Consider the following 14,170-nt stretch of genomic DNA (forward strand, 5'->3'; position numbering starts at 1 on the left):
TGAAGGAAAAAAAAAAAGTACAGTAATATGCTTAATCAGTATGATTGAGTACTAAAGTTCAAAATGCATCTGACACCAAAAAGAAAAAAAAAAGAGGAAAAAAATCCTGGAGACACAACAGATAAGAAGTGTATGCTTATATTTCCATCACATATGCTTCACTTGGAAAAATATTTTATGTAGACTCACCAAGTGAAAACTAAATTACTGCTGCTTTAGCATCTGTGCTTGTATAGAAGCTGTAGATGAAATTCAAGAGTATTACTCAAGAGCAGGTGATTATTTTAAAGCCCCTTTAAAAAAAAAAAAACCACGTTGCCTAATTGTGTACATCCTGCATCTTTACTGCAAGGTTTAATCACTGGATCACTGCCTCACAAGGCTGATCACAGAGCTGTTGCAGGAAGAGCTGTGGTGCAGAACTGCAAGCAAGATAGCTGCATGGACAATTTCCCCCCACACATACCATTTTTATCACTTCCAGCTAACAGAAAGGCTTCATCACATGGTCATTCTACAGCAGCCACACTGCTTCTGAATTGCTGTCAGTCATGATGCAAGTCCCAGATGGAGCATAGCTCTGTAGCTGCATTTCAAAGAGAGGGAACCACAAACTTGGGTAAACCAAGAAGGCATTTTGCTTCTCATATGCCTTCCAACTTCCTGATTATTAATTCTAAAATTTATCACAACCCTCAATCAGGAAGGGCATCAGCAAACCGTTGAGACAGCAGACTGACTTATTCTTAACGTCAAACAGTACAGTTCCCACTTCTGTAGGCCAAATTCTGTGCACGTAAACTGGAATAACCCAATAAAGAGTTTTATTCCAATCATGTCATCACAGCAGAGGAAACTTAATCCTACACAACTCAGTTCCTACCTGTTTTCTTTAGCTGTCCACGCAAATACAAAGCAAACAAAACCCAGGCAAAGCAGCAAGGTTACTGCTGTAACAGAAACTGTACAAAACCACAGTGTTGACGCTCTCTGCTTAATGCTCCATTTGCATTGCAGTAAATACAGCAAGATACCAAGTCACATTTAGTACCTGGCCATTCATGCCCACTATCATGTTTCTGAGTCACTTAACAGAAACACTCGCCTGAAGTACAGTACATCCTATTAATATTGCTGGAATACAATATACTACATTGTAACTGCATACAAAAACCTGAAGGTACGTTAAAAACAGTCAAAACACAATAAAAGCTCATTTTCCGCAAGAGTTTCTCCTTAATTTTCCTCCATCGAGCCACCACTTACCATTACAAAAAAAAAAAAGAAATTAAGACTTCTTAGTATCTCTTATTAAGAGACTGCACTCTGTTTGCCAAACGAGCATTTTAGCAACAAGCAAACTCCTATTGGCAGCTGTACAGCTAACAGAATTAAGCAAATTGATAAAAATTAAAGTGCTTAAGTTATGTGTATGTGTAAAGTTGAGGAGAAAAATGCTGTTAAATCAGTGCTCCCAGCCAAAGCACAGACTGACTTCACTGCCATAATCAGGCTGTGTGTTCACTTAAGTAACAACATAGGGTAAAATTGCATACCAACTAACTACACAACAAGAAGAAAAATATTCACCACAAAAATACAGATGGATTTCACTTGTAATGCTACGGCACAAAGCAACTGAGGACTAATTCAATCTGCCAAGGAAATGAACTTGACAAACAGCATCCCATTTACCACGTTTGACACAGTACTATGTTGAGTAAGCATCTTTAGCATACATCTTCTGAATTTTCATTAGACAGAGCCTTCCTCAACACTAAAAACAACCTAAAGGAAAATGCAGGGCAAAGTCACTGAGGAACAGGAAGAAGCAGCTTAGATCACCAGGTGAGGCAAAAGCCTATTAGCATCCTAATCTATGGAAATCAATATTATCCTCCTCTGCAGCTACAGCCTTGAAACTACAGTAAATGAAAGAACAGTCTTGCTCAGTCTCTTCCGGATTCAGAATGAATTCTGAACTTAAATCTAAAACACTTTAGAAGAAGGAAACAGTTGCTACTTCAAGTAGAAACTCCACAGGTACTGACCATTAACATTTTAAAACCCTCAGCTGAAATGCATAAGCATAGTCCAGTAAGAACTTACTGTAAACCTGGCAAATCTGACGAGCAAGGGAATACAATTTGCTACCTCTTGAGACAAATTAAGCACACTACCTACAGCCATACTGATAGCTATAACTACTATTCTTTGATGTGAAAACTAAGGCAAACTTGTGTAGGTACCCCATCCCCAAAGGCATTCAAGGCTAGGCTGGACGTGGCTCTGGGCAACCTGGTCCGGTGGTTGGCAGCCCTGCACATAGCAGGAGGGTTGAAACCAGATGATCATTGTTGTCTTTTTCAACCCAGATCATTCTATTGTACTTCATAGATACAGCTCTCCAGAGAAGTTAGGCCAAAAGAGAGATCAGCACTTATAAGGTTAGAGAAACCCATGGAAAAATAGAACTTGAGGACTTGCAAGTAAAAGAAAAGCTTTATTTTTCAAGGTAGGTGATCTTCGGCACTACAGAGACTGCCAGAAAAGGGAGGGAAAAGAAAAAAAATAGACAAATGGAAACAAGGACCCTGAAGTAGTAACACCGCCCTTGCTCCCATCCATGTCATCAGGGCTTCAAAAATCTCAAAGGACTAATTTCTTCCTCATATTAATCTTCACGTAAACAGTACATGGACAGTAACAAGGACTCGCATGCTCAAATCTCACTGAAAACACACTAAACTGAAGCCTGAGATACACACTGGGTCTTAAATCTACCTCAACTTAAATAAGCAAAGCATTTAAAGTAAAATGTTTGAAACACTGCCTTGTCAGAGATTATCTCACCTGTAAAACACGTAATAGGAAATAGGGTTTTGTCAAAAACCAAATCTCTACGTGAACTCCCGCCTTCATGCAGTCTGAGAGACACAGACATTTTCCCCCATCATTTTTGCTACATTAGACACTAAAGCACAGATCGAGGGGGGCCTGTAGCCCAGCCAAGACCAAAGAAGAGCCTCATTTTGAGATTCAAAGCCAGATTTAAAAAGCATACATATGGCTTGGTTTTGGGATAGATATTTTAACACATCCTTAAGGGTCAAGTAAACAAATCAATTTATTCTACTGAAGACAAACAGAAGCATCAGAAGAATTAATTGCACAAGAGATGGATTTAAAAAACAGCCCCACGAAGACCTCTTGCAAATATTTGCAATGCAAACAGCGCACCGGGTTAGCCTTGAGGAGCAAGCAAAGAGCAAAGCACTAGCTCTGCCATTCCTGCTTCCAAAACTGTATGTCATTTCGGCGAAAAAGAGCAAGAGCTGCGCTGCCTCCCACATTAAACACCATCCCTTCTCACCCCGCAGGCCCGTCCCCGCCGCCTTTCCTGGCCGGCAGCGTCGCAAGCCGCAACTCCGCTCAACTTCTTTCCTCCCGACACCTTCCTGCAGCTTCCACCGCGTTTCGCCCCGCCGGGTGCCGGGGGCAGCGCCGAGGGCGCTCTCAGCCCCGACTCAGGGCCGCGCACGCCTGGCAGGCTGCAGCCTTAACAAACTTGATAAGGGAATAAAAGGGAGGGACTTCGGCGGCACCGCTCCCGGCTTTTAATATCTCCTGACGCTCCCAGCGGGGAAACCAGGAACCAAATCGCCCCGCCCGCCCGCCGTGCCCCGACGGCTCTTACCTGCCCGGCGGCGGCGCGACCTGCGTGGCACTGCTCCCCGGTGCGTGCGTGTGCCGCTCGGCGAGCTGCTATTTATAGTCCGCAGCCTTCAGCGCGGCGGCAGCGAGAGGAAACGAAGGGCTGCGCGCCTCGACACCCGGAGCCGGGCTCGCCCGCCCCGCCGCCAAGGCGAGTCGCGGCTCCCGCTCGCTGCGAACACCGGCGTTCCTGCCTCCGACGCCGCCCTCGGCCGAGTCTCCTCCCAATGTCACCGCAGCCCGTGTGGCTCCGAGCCCTGCGGCAGGCGGGCGGCACGGCCGCGCGGAGGTGACCCGCTGCTGCCGCCGCTGCTGAAGGAGGCGAGACCGTCACTGGGGTGTAGGAGGGAGAAGCCGCCGCTTGCCATTCACCTCCCGCCGCCCAGAGGGAGCCCGGCCTCCGCGGCCGCCTCTGCCGCGCGCCTGCCCCGGGGGGCGGCCCGGCAGGCGGCGGTCCCTCGGCGGGCGGCTGGGCTGAGCCGGGCGGAGCGACTCCGCCTCCATCGGCCGGGCGGCCCGGGCGCGACGGGGAGGCGTTTGTCACTTCCCGCGCCCGGAGCGGGAAGCGGGGTGAGTTGCTGCGCTCGTGCTCAGAGCCGCAGAAGTTTGGCGCGCAGGGAAGGAAGAAGCCCCTCACGGCAAAGTGGCGCCTCGAGGGCTTCACCTCGCGCTCCGCGCTGCTCTCGAGGCGGGAGGATCGCTGCTCAGCTGTGCGTCAGCGGGCTTAGCAGTCCCTTCAGAGCAGCCTCGAGGCACCCCCGGAGCACAGCAAAGCCTATGGGCTGGGCTAATAAATTCTTCCCTAAATGAATTCTCCCCTAAATGAATTCTTGTGCTTTTGTCTGGAGTTAATGCTAACCGGAGTACTTCCACACGACAGCTGAACCCGATTTGGGGGTTGGAGATCCACGATCCTTGAGGTCCCTTCCAACCCAGGCCATTCTGTGAATTAATTTGGGAGTGAAGCCATACACGCAATTCTTATGCCACCATACACAAAAACAAATGAAGCCAACGTACACTAGATTATTTCAGCCTGGTAACACTTCATACAATGTTCAGTTTGATGTCTCTACATCAAAATATACATTATTGCCTACTGTAGTCACCTACAGTTACCTGGACAACACAATAAACTAGTTCCAAAAGATTTCAGTCAAGACCGAGTTACATGAAGTTGGAAGCAGAAGGTGGGAGCTAACCAAATACTTGTGTTTTAACTTAAATAGAAATGAAAAGCCTGAGAAGACACACGAGAGTTGGTCAGGACTAAATATTTAAGCATTAAAAGGAGAGGACAAACACCTAGCTTGATGGGACCACACATTTAGGTAAAGCTGTTCAACCATAAGCATTTGCAGAATCGTGCTCACACTGAACAAGCCATTACAATGAAATGAAACTCCCCTTTAAATTTGGACACGTGTCCAATTATCTCATGAACTTCCTTTCGCTTCTGACAACAGTAATTTCTTCATCATCTGCTTTCTTGTTCAATTTTTAATGCTCCACAGTATACACAGCATAAAAGATCCTGCTAGTGTATGAGCTGATATCAGAGTGCCACCAATGACAAGGGACATGGTAGGCAGGAAACAAGGAGAACTTAGCCAGATGGAGTTCTACAGTCTGTCTCTTTCTCTGTGCTCCCTGAAGGGCTGAATACAGTTCAGGTTTATTCTGCAGTTTCTCTCCAAATGAAATGCACTTAAATGTGCTACAGAAGCACCTGCTTAGTTATTTCAGTAATGAAACCTTCATAGTTTGCGGCACACAAGGAGCTGTTATCAAAACAATGATCTTGACCATACACTTTATTCTCGGACAAGGCTTGGTTACACAGCAGGTCATACTGCAGAGCACAGGAAGGAAGCAGTCAGGTTTTTAGATTAGACTTCTACGTTAAGACAAGCTATCACTAAAAGATGCCTGTTCAGAAGACTCGCTTATCTTCTTCGCCCCACTGAGAAGCATAAGAGTTTTACTCCTCCTCCAAAATGTTTTGAAATTATTGTATAGGTTACAGCTCTTCCATCACGCAGTCAAAGATTTCAGAGCTCAGAATTACACATAAAAATATCATCTAATGTTCAGAAGTACTGAGCCCAAAACAATTTCAAATATGTTTCAGTACTCGCTATCTCTGAAAAATCTGGGTTTTTTTTTTGAAGGGCCTAGATACAGGTTTCCGACACCTAACTACATCCACCCAGGCTTGAAAATTAACCTATATATACCTGTGCTTCATAATAAATGCATCAGGAAGCATCAGATGAGCCATAAAAGCGTTCTCAAAAAAGCAGTGCAAAAATCGCACCATCAGAGCATGAGACACTACCCTGATGAAGCCACTTGGCTGTGCAATTCAACACATTCCGGCATATGGAAAGCAGCACCTGAAGCCCAGCCTGTACTAGACAACTGGAGTAGCAGAATAATCAAAAGCAAACACGTACTGAGGCAGATTCCCTGTTACTTGTTTAGTGGTATTCCCCAAAAATATTTTGCAAATCAAAAATGATTCCTTCTATGTCTCTCCTTTTCTGCAAGCCTAGCAGCTAACACACCTACTCCTACACACAACCTCTTGTATTACATGTTACACACATTAAGTATAGCTAAGCTTCCTGGTCTGATATTATTCTCTTTGAGTGTAGAATCAAATTGAGGGTCTCTCGCTCAGTAAAAGAGATGAGAATGAGGAGGTGAGTGAGGAAACAAGAAATTTAACTGTGACAGACTGAGGGCTTCTCAGGGGAACAACATATGGAGCTACAGTGGAATATCCCTGCTCTGCTCCAATCCAGCTAGCAAGGCTTGCTATTTCCAGGCCAAGGCCCAGGATCAAAGAGAACAATAAATCACTATCTCCAGGATGAAAAAAAGAAGTAGGATTTAAAGGTCTGCCAGCAGCTCAAACAGTCTCTCTGGCAGAGAAGCTGCAGCATGCAATCTGAGTCTCCCAGCACACAGGGTTCATGGACATTTACTCCTGTTTTAAGGAAAGGCAAAAATCTAAGCAAGAGAAAACACAAAGCTTCAGTGTTACAGGCCTTCGCTCAGAGCACATTTAGGTGGAAGCATGTTTGCTTCCAAGAAGCTTTCTGTGTTCTATTTGATCAGCGTTATGCCTAACTGTTTACAGCCAGAATGAGTGCCTGTGTAGGATAATAGCATTGCTTCTCTGTAACAGCCACAATACAGCAAAACAAGAAAAAAAAACTTCTTTGACCACAAAGTATTCATTCAAGAAACAAACCTTAACAAGAGCATAAACTGTCACGTTATTAGTGGCTGGTAACGGAGCTTCCATAAAGCCCAACATCCTTCTCATAAAGCATAGCCAACAACCCTGCCTGAAACCAAAGGACGCTCCTGGCACTGAACCAGAACCGAAAACACCAAATGAAAATAACCAAAAACACATCCGAAGTGAGACAGAACTTGGCTGGTACAGCTTCCTGCCTAAGTGTCGCTGTAGATTACTGCACAGAATTGAAGTCTATGAACTCTGTCAGGCTCTTCACAAACAGAGAATCAGTGACCGTGAACTAGAGTTTGGCTGTCAGTGCCTCACACCTTGTTACTTACACTGATGATGAATGTCTGCAAAAAGTTACCCTGCTGATTTAATGCTGATTTATACCCAATATACGCATTGCAACATAGCTATAAAAAAAAAAAAAAAAAAAACTGCAAAAGAACCAAGAGGACTGAACCAGGTACTGTGAGGGAACCAGAAAATATGAAGTACTGCACGAAGCAATATTTTAACTTTACAGCTTGTTCTGAGAGTGCAATCCACTGTGCCAGGACTACAGGGCAGAGGGGCCTACAAGGGCACCGCCAACACTTAACGCCCACAACAGGAGCAGCTAATAAAGCAGAGGTGAAACTGAGGCATATCTTACTAGAAAACACTGAAGAGAAGTGTAGAACACTTCCTCAGTTATCCAGAACTGCAGACTTCATCGAAACGCAGTGATAAAAACAATCCAGAAGCATAGGCAAAGAGATCAAAGAGTCAGCATCATACTGCACACCAAATAACCTATGAACAGTAACGCAGACAATAAAAAAACTCTCCACCAAAACCAAGCTCAGTGCTGCACAGACTGCACCTCCTGCTGAAAGATAGATAGATTTGCTTCCTGTACTCTCCTGCAGTATTTCTTGTTTGTGGTACCAGTAGGGAATGATTGTAACAAAGTTACATAACTCAGATGTTGTTCTATGCACAAGGTCTAAGATATGTATCATCAGCATCCATCTGGACAGTAATTTCACTTTTCCTCCCCCAAAGTTGGGAAAAAGTCAGTCTGAAATATTCCAGTAAGAAAACTCTTGCTGCTTTTTTCCAATGGCATTTTCTCTGAAGCTCTTAATGTCATGCAGTTTGTTTTGTTGCTTTCTGTTGTTCTTTCGGGTTTTTCTCATGCATTTTATAAAAAAAAAAAAAAAAAATGATAACAGTAACAACCAGATTTCCACAGGACAGCAAAAATGATTGTATCACTAATATAACGCTTGAAACATCGCTTTTGGATGAGTTAATAAGTTCAACACAAACTTCCTCAACTGCTCAAAACGTGATAATGGGGTGGTTTTATTTTAACATTACATCACATGAGCTATTTCAAAGCTTGCAGAGCCACTGCGTCAAGTCATCTTCCTCATTTGACAACAATGCCCAGGCCTAAACACAACCATATCCTCCAAGACAGACATATTCACAATCAGTATTAAGGACTGTGGGGGCTGCAGCCTTAAAAAAAAAAAAAAAAGAAAAAAAGCATGTCATTTTTAGCTGATGTTGCACCCACATAAGCAACTACACAGCACACAAGGCAGCTATTGACTTACTGTTTTATTTCTATTAGTACAAACTCAGCAGGCTTTAAGCCTTTCTACTAGCCTTCGCACAAGACAGAAACCACAGTTTTTAATAGGACCGCTGCTCCTTGCCATCTTTCAGGCCAAAAGCCTTATCACTATATGTTGGATGCTTAACCTCCACCAAATAAATAAATTACACTGCTCTGTTTCATCTCAAAAGGCAAAAAACACTTGAATTTCTTTTGGCAACACATTTTTGGGACAGAAGGTGGAAGGTCAAGCCAGCAATTAGCTTATTGTCTGAAGCAATCAAGTCATTGGACAAGCTGAAACGCAGGCAATACAACCTTCCCTATTTTCTAACAGGATTTTGCTATTGAGGCATTCCCAAATTCCCTTTAAAGTGGGGAATTTCAAGGATCAGGCCTGATTGAAAGAATATTATTGACAGCCAGGAAAAAGAAGTAAATATTAAATTTCTCAAACAACAAAAGCCCTGCAGTCAGAAATGCAGCTCTATGGCACATATATCCCCCACAAACACCCCGTGAAATTAAAATACAGACTATCCGCTTCCCTCTCTTAAGAGAAAGCTGCAACAATTCCCTATTTACCTACAAAACATCACCTTCTTTTAGACCCTTCCAAAAGCTCCAACAAATCTTATTTCCTTCTGGATTTAATCCTCTACTTTTTCTTACCTCACCATTCAGAAGCAAGAACCATTTCTCCTCAAACCGCAATGCCTAAGAAGTCCCCCTGCTAATGGCCAGCTGCTCCCAGTTTTCTCATTTTCCAAAGGGAAAAATTGGCAGAAAACAGCTGAGTTCACATTCACATTGCCCTCCCTTGGTGTAATTAATTTACATCCCTTTATGTTGAAGATAACTTTCTCTCAAATCATGGTAGTACTTTATTTACTGAGCAGGGTGAAAATTAAAAGGCTTGATGCAATGGAAAATGAAGTCTTTAGAGCTCTGTGGTGGTGTAGTTCACACAGCAGTTCACATCCTCCTTTGAAATAGCTTTTGGCTCCATTTGCAGCATCTAAAAAACTGAAAATGCATAAATGCCTGCCAGCATGAAGCAGCAAGCTATGATACCTTATTACTGGTAGCTTGATAAAATGATTATGTGAAATCTCTCATATAATATGCTTTTTCTTCTGCAGTTGCATACATAGAATCCTCTAACGTATGCCCTGCAAATTCACAGCAAGAAAAGCCCAACAAGGTACCAGACTTGTCTAAACTAAACACTTGAAAACTAAAGGAAATCATTTAAACTACAATTTTAACATATATTCTGTTCCATAGAAAAGTAGGTACCTATAGCTTGAAAACATCATTCATAAGTAAAGTGTGAACACCAACAAAATAATCATTTTTAGAAATTGCATTCTGTTCCATTTGCTGGCCAATCCCCTTGGCACTGGGAGTGGCTTCAGACCTGTATGACAGGAGGAGCTGATAACCGAAGGCATGATTTGTGCAAGCGTGTCATGGCATTCAGCAGCATTATTTTACTTTAACTTAGACCTCCAGTGGTCGAATATATGCAGCACAGAACAGCGTGGGAACATAAAAAAAAAAAAGTTAGTATGGGAAATCTCACAGCTTTTCAATGGGTATCTGACATGCGCACTAACAAAACATTAGAGTGCTGGAACCTGGTGCCCTGTGCCATGATGTTTCAACCCTCTCTTCTTCCTGAAAAGGCTAACCATCAGGGACCTAACTGAGATAAACTAGCTAAAGGCTTCCAGAACACATCTGTCTTTCACCATCCTCCATCCATGCATCAAGAGTAATGTTCTTGCTAGTAACAGTAGATTAACCACATCAAATGCTTTCTGGCAAAATCTAAGTCTGAAAAAAATAGTCACTGCTCAAGACATCAAACAAGCAGCTCTGAATAGCATATGTATGTGCTACTTAGGAAGTGTAGCAGCACAAAGGAGGCATCTGAAAGTGGGGCTGGTGTATGGCTCTACACTAGAAGCAAGGAGCTCTTGTCTATCATGGAGGTAATATGCCAGCAGTCAACTAATTGGTAGCAATCCACCCCAAGAGGGGAAAACTTGTGGCTTTCAGAGGGAGTTTGATGAGATCTTCCTGTTGCTCTTTTCCTCTAATTTAAGGAGGAAAAACACAGTTCTAAAATCCATTGTTTGAAAACTTGCTGATCCCTGCTCTAATCAGCTAACACTGTATAGTCTTAGCCACCTCTATTTCAGAGAAGTTTAACATAGAGGATAACTTTGTAGCACTGCTTTGTGTTGGCGTATTCAGGTACCTGTAATGCACCCAAGCCTACATTGAACAATGATTTTACTTCTGTTTCCTACACGTTGGCAGACCACATGCAGACACTCACCCCGATCTTTTTATGCTGGTCACAGCAGGACTTCAAAAAGGATATATTTTACTACAAAGATGAGCAATCACTTGCAAAAACCTCTGCAGCATTTTCTTACCCACTGTGCTTAAATTCACAATTTGACGCCATTCAAAAATAGCAGTCTCTTGTCTACAGCCGATACCGCAGCCTGGCTTAGGGTAAATGATTAATCTAAAAATCATCACTGCTTAATGGTATATTCTATTCCCAATACTGCAATTTAAAGCAGTAGTACAAAGAATATTTTGGAGAGCTCAATATATACCCTAGCTGATTATGTCCCTTACTTCTCATTTCTTGATCTTTGATATATTTTGGATTTTGACCCTGCCTATCCTGTAGAAACTTGTATGTAACAGAAATAGACTAAGAACTAATAATGTTCACTGCTTAAAGGGGCTGCACATTCTACCAAGGGCTATTTCTTCTGCCTTGCCTTGTAAAGTAAATGAAACAAATGAAAATAACTAGTACATGGCGATTGGTGGTGAGGGCAATAGATTTTAGTTCCAGATTATTCACTGACCTGCCACAATTTCGGGAGCATCATTTTGCAAGGATCCAGCTCACTTGTTATACACCCGTAATCCCCTTCACTGACCTCATAAGTTAGAGTGGGCCCACACTATAATTGGCTTCTCAACACCAATGTGCCATTCTAGCCATGAAATATAATTTTTCTTTACTACGACCAAGATGACTGACTGTGGGGGAAGCAACGAGGAAGATTTTTTTTTTTTATGTGTCATAGGACTAGCTTAGAAACTGGAATCATTGAAATTGTTGGCCTGGAAAAGGTCATAAACCTTAGGAAGGAGCCATATTTTCTTCTGTATTTCTCAGACCACCATCTGGTTTACTCTGTGTCTAGGACAGACTAACCTTTAATTAATTGGGGTGTTTAGCACAAACTGAAATTTTCAACAGCAGACCCTACACTAGACTGAAGTATTATTCATTCAAAGAGAAACATAACTTAAATAATTCTTGTCATGTATCAGGTCATATGAGAAGTCAAGCCCATTCTTATCAAGAACTGACCTCTATCCGTTTATCTATCAGTAGATTTGTTTCAGAGCTATACTCTGCACCTTTATCAGTTATTTCTTGGTCATAAGGATAGATGCTATATTCCACTGAATTTAATAGGGGTTACTCTCGTGAAGCTCCAGGATTACTTATACAACTCTACACTTGGAATATTTAACTCTATACTTCATGTATTTGTTTGTAATTGTTCCACTGTTTTGCTGCTGCCATGCAACCTCCATATCTTAGATCAGAACCACATACAGCCAGTGATTGTAGAAGAAAAGCACATATAGATAGAAAGGAAAAAATACAGTTTAATTTTCAAAAGAAAATTTTGGTAGGTGTGTAAAAGTAACTCCTGAGTGTATTGGCTTTCTCAGTTGAGTGCTTACAGATAAATTCTTCATGAATATAACAGTCTTCAGAATAAATACTATTTCAGAATAATTCATCTAAGCAATTGTCACTACTTTAGTAAAGAAGATAATTTAATTGTAGAGAAAGCAAGAGAAGAAATACCCAGTAAACTGCCATACAAAATTAAGACTTACCTCTATTTCGTGTGTTGGGTCAGATTCTGTTCTTGTTCCCCTGTAACAAATCCATAAAAGTTTTGTTCAAGTCAGCTGAGCTGTTCTAAAACTACAGCATTTGTCTAAGAACAGAAATCAACTCACCCACTCCATATGAAATATATATGGAGCTTCCTACCCACCAGACCCAGGTAGGATTTACCACCTGCATGCTTATTGTTAGCAAGCAGAACCTCAGAAACATAAGCCAAATACTTTACGTCTACAGTGACTGCTAGGGAAGGCATGACAGATGAGCAAAGAAAGTACAGGGGTGGTAAGCAAAACCAAGGCAAAGGCTGGGCAGCTCCTCAGAGCTCCTGGGAGCAGCCACTACTTTAAGGCTTTATTTTGCTATAGAACTAGAGGAGAAAAAGAGAAGAGCACATTTGCACTCAACCTCACATGAGCTGTTCTACAGAAAGGCAGTAATCCTCCAAATCCTCAAAACACTTTCTGGGTAAATAAAGGTAAAAATAAAAAAGAGGCAAAGAATACTGGTTTCCATTAAGCGCTTAATCAGTGATCTTTACCAAAGGAATCAGGAACATACCTACGTCTTCCATGAATAACACTTCAAGTTCTCATACTGCAATGAAATAGAAAGCACAGCAACAACAGTAAAGCAGCAAAATCCCAGAATGCAGTAAGTGAGATAAACCCAAGTGCAACAGCTACAGATGTAAAATCAAAATAAACAAACAAAAAAAACGACCTACCTTCAAAAAGCTTCAAGTACACTAACAACACCAGCGAGAACTTCTCACCTCCACTGCCAACCCTTAAATGAGGTCTGGGAAGGGGAAGAGCCAGGAAGCACCCCTTCTGCTCGCTCAGGAACATTGCATGCACCTGAGCACCACTGGGTTGACCCTGCCTTCCCACCAGGTGCTCCAAGGGCTTATGTCAATCATATGCTCTCACAGGTGCTTTATTTCAGAACACACTGCTGAATACCACTTCTCCTGATTAAACCTGTAGAAATACTTTTCTTGTTGTACTCATTTTCATATCAAATTTAGAAAGCAAGGAGACCTGATATCAAGTTTTATGCAGGAAGGCGTAAGTATTTCAAGGCTTTCTGCCATTCTCTCTTTAGATGTTTATTGTTCTCATAGGTTGGTATTTTGTATGATTGGCACTAAAGGCAATCAAATCAAAATTTAAGAAAGTGATACTATTGCAGAGATAATGCAGCCAAAATGAGAGCAAAAACAAAGAAGCACAATGAGATCTGATGATCTTTGAGGTGTTCCACTCCTTCATTTAGCACTGATGTTTAGTACCTCGACAGCTACTAGCAATACCAGCTTCCATTTCTTGCTAGTACGCTGTGGTGCGTTGTATTTTCCTTTTGAAAAATATTGCTGTAAGCAAAGGAGATGAAAAATGAAAGCAATTATGGTAGTGTTATCAAGGAATTCCTCCATCTGACTGTAGGCTGACAGTTACTGTGCTGTTACACCTAGTATAAAATGGAACAGGATGCTTTAAATCTGTGTACAATTTCTGTAAATAAGATTGGAAACAGGCATACTGAAAGATACCGTAATATAAAAGAGTATCTAAACCAGGATAGCACTGGTTTAGATGCCAAGTTTATGGTTTTTTGCCAT

General features: G+C 42.2%; 1 protein-coding gene across 3 annotated transcripts in view; it reads right to left on the reverse strand.

Annotated features, from left to right (window-relative positions):
* INPP4B (inositol polyphosphate-4-phosphatase type II B) overlaps positions 1 to 13,316 on the reverse strand; it is a 276,822-nt gene extending 263,506 nt beyond the window's left edge. The window contains exons 1-2 of one of the 3 annotated variants that reach the window (XM_042870797.1): positions 13,274 to 13,316; positions 12,534 to 12,573 (exon numbers count right to left, since the gene is read on the reverse strand). The gene's annotated coding sequence lies outside the window, so the exon portion shown is untranslated. Of the gene's footprint in view, positions 1 to 3,373; positions 3,461 to 3,697; positions 3,813 to 12,533; positions 12,574 to 13,273 lie in introns of those variants that run through there. The other 2 variants (XM_042870794.1, XM_042870795.1) reach the window with 2 other exon arrangements.
* Between the last annotated feature and the right edge of the window lie 854 nt (positions 13,317 to 14,170).

Source organism: Lagopus leucura, unplaced genomic scaffold (assembly GCF_019238085.1).
Source record: "Lagopus leucura isolate 7727_CA_CO unplaced genomic scaffold, USGS_WTPT01 Super-Scaffold_100004, whole genome shotgun sequence".
Classification (NCBI taxonomy): domain Eukaryota; kingdom Metazoa; phylum Chordata; class Aves; order Galliformes; family Phasianidae; genus Lagopus; species Lagopus leucura.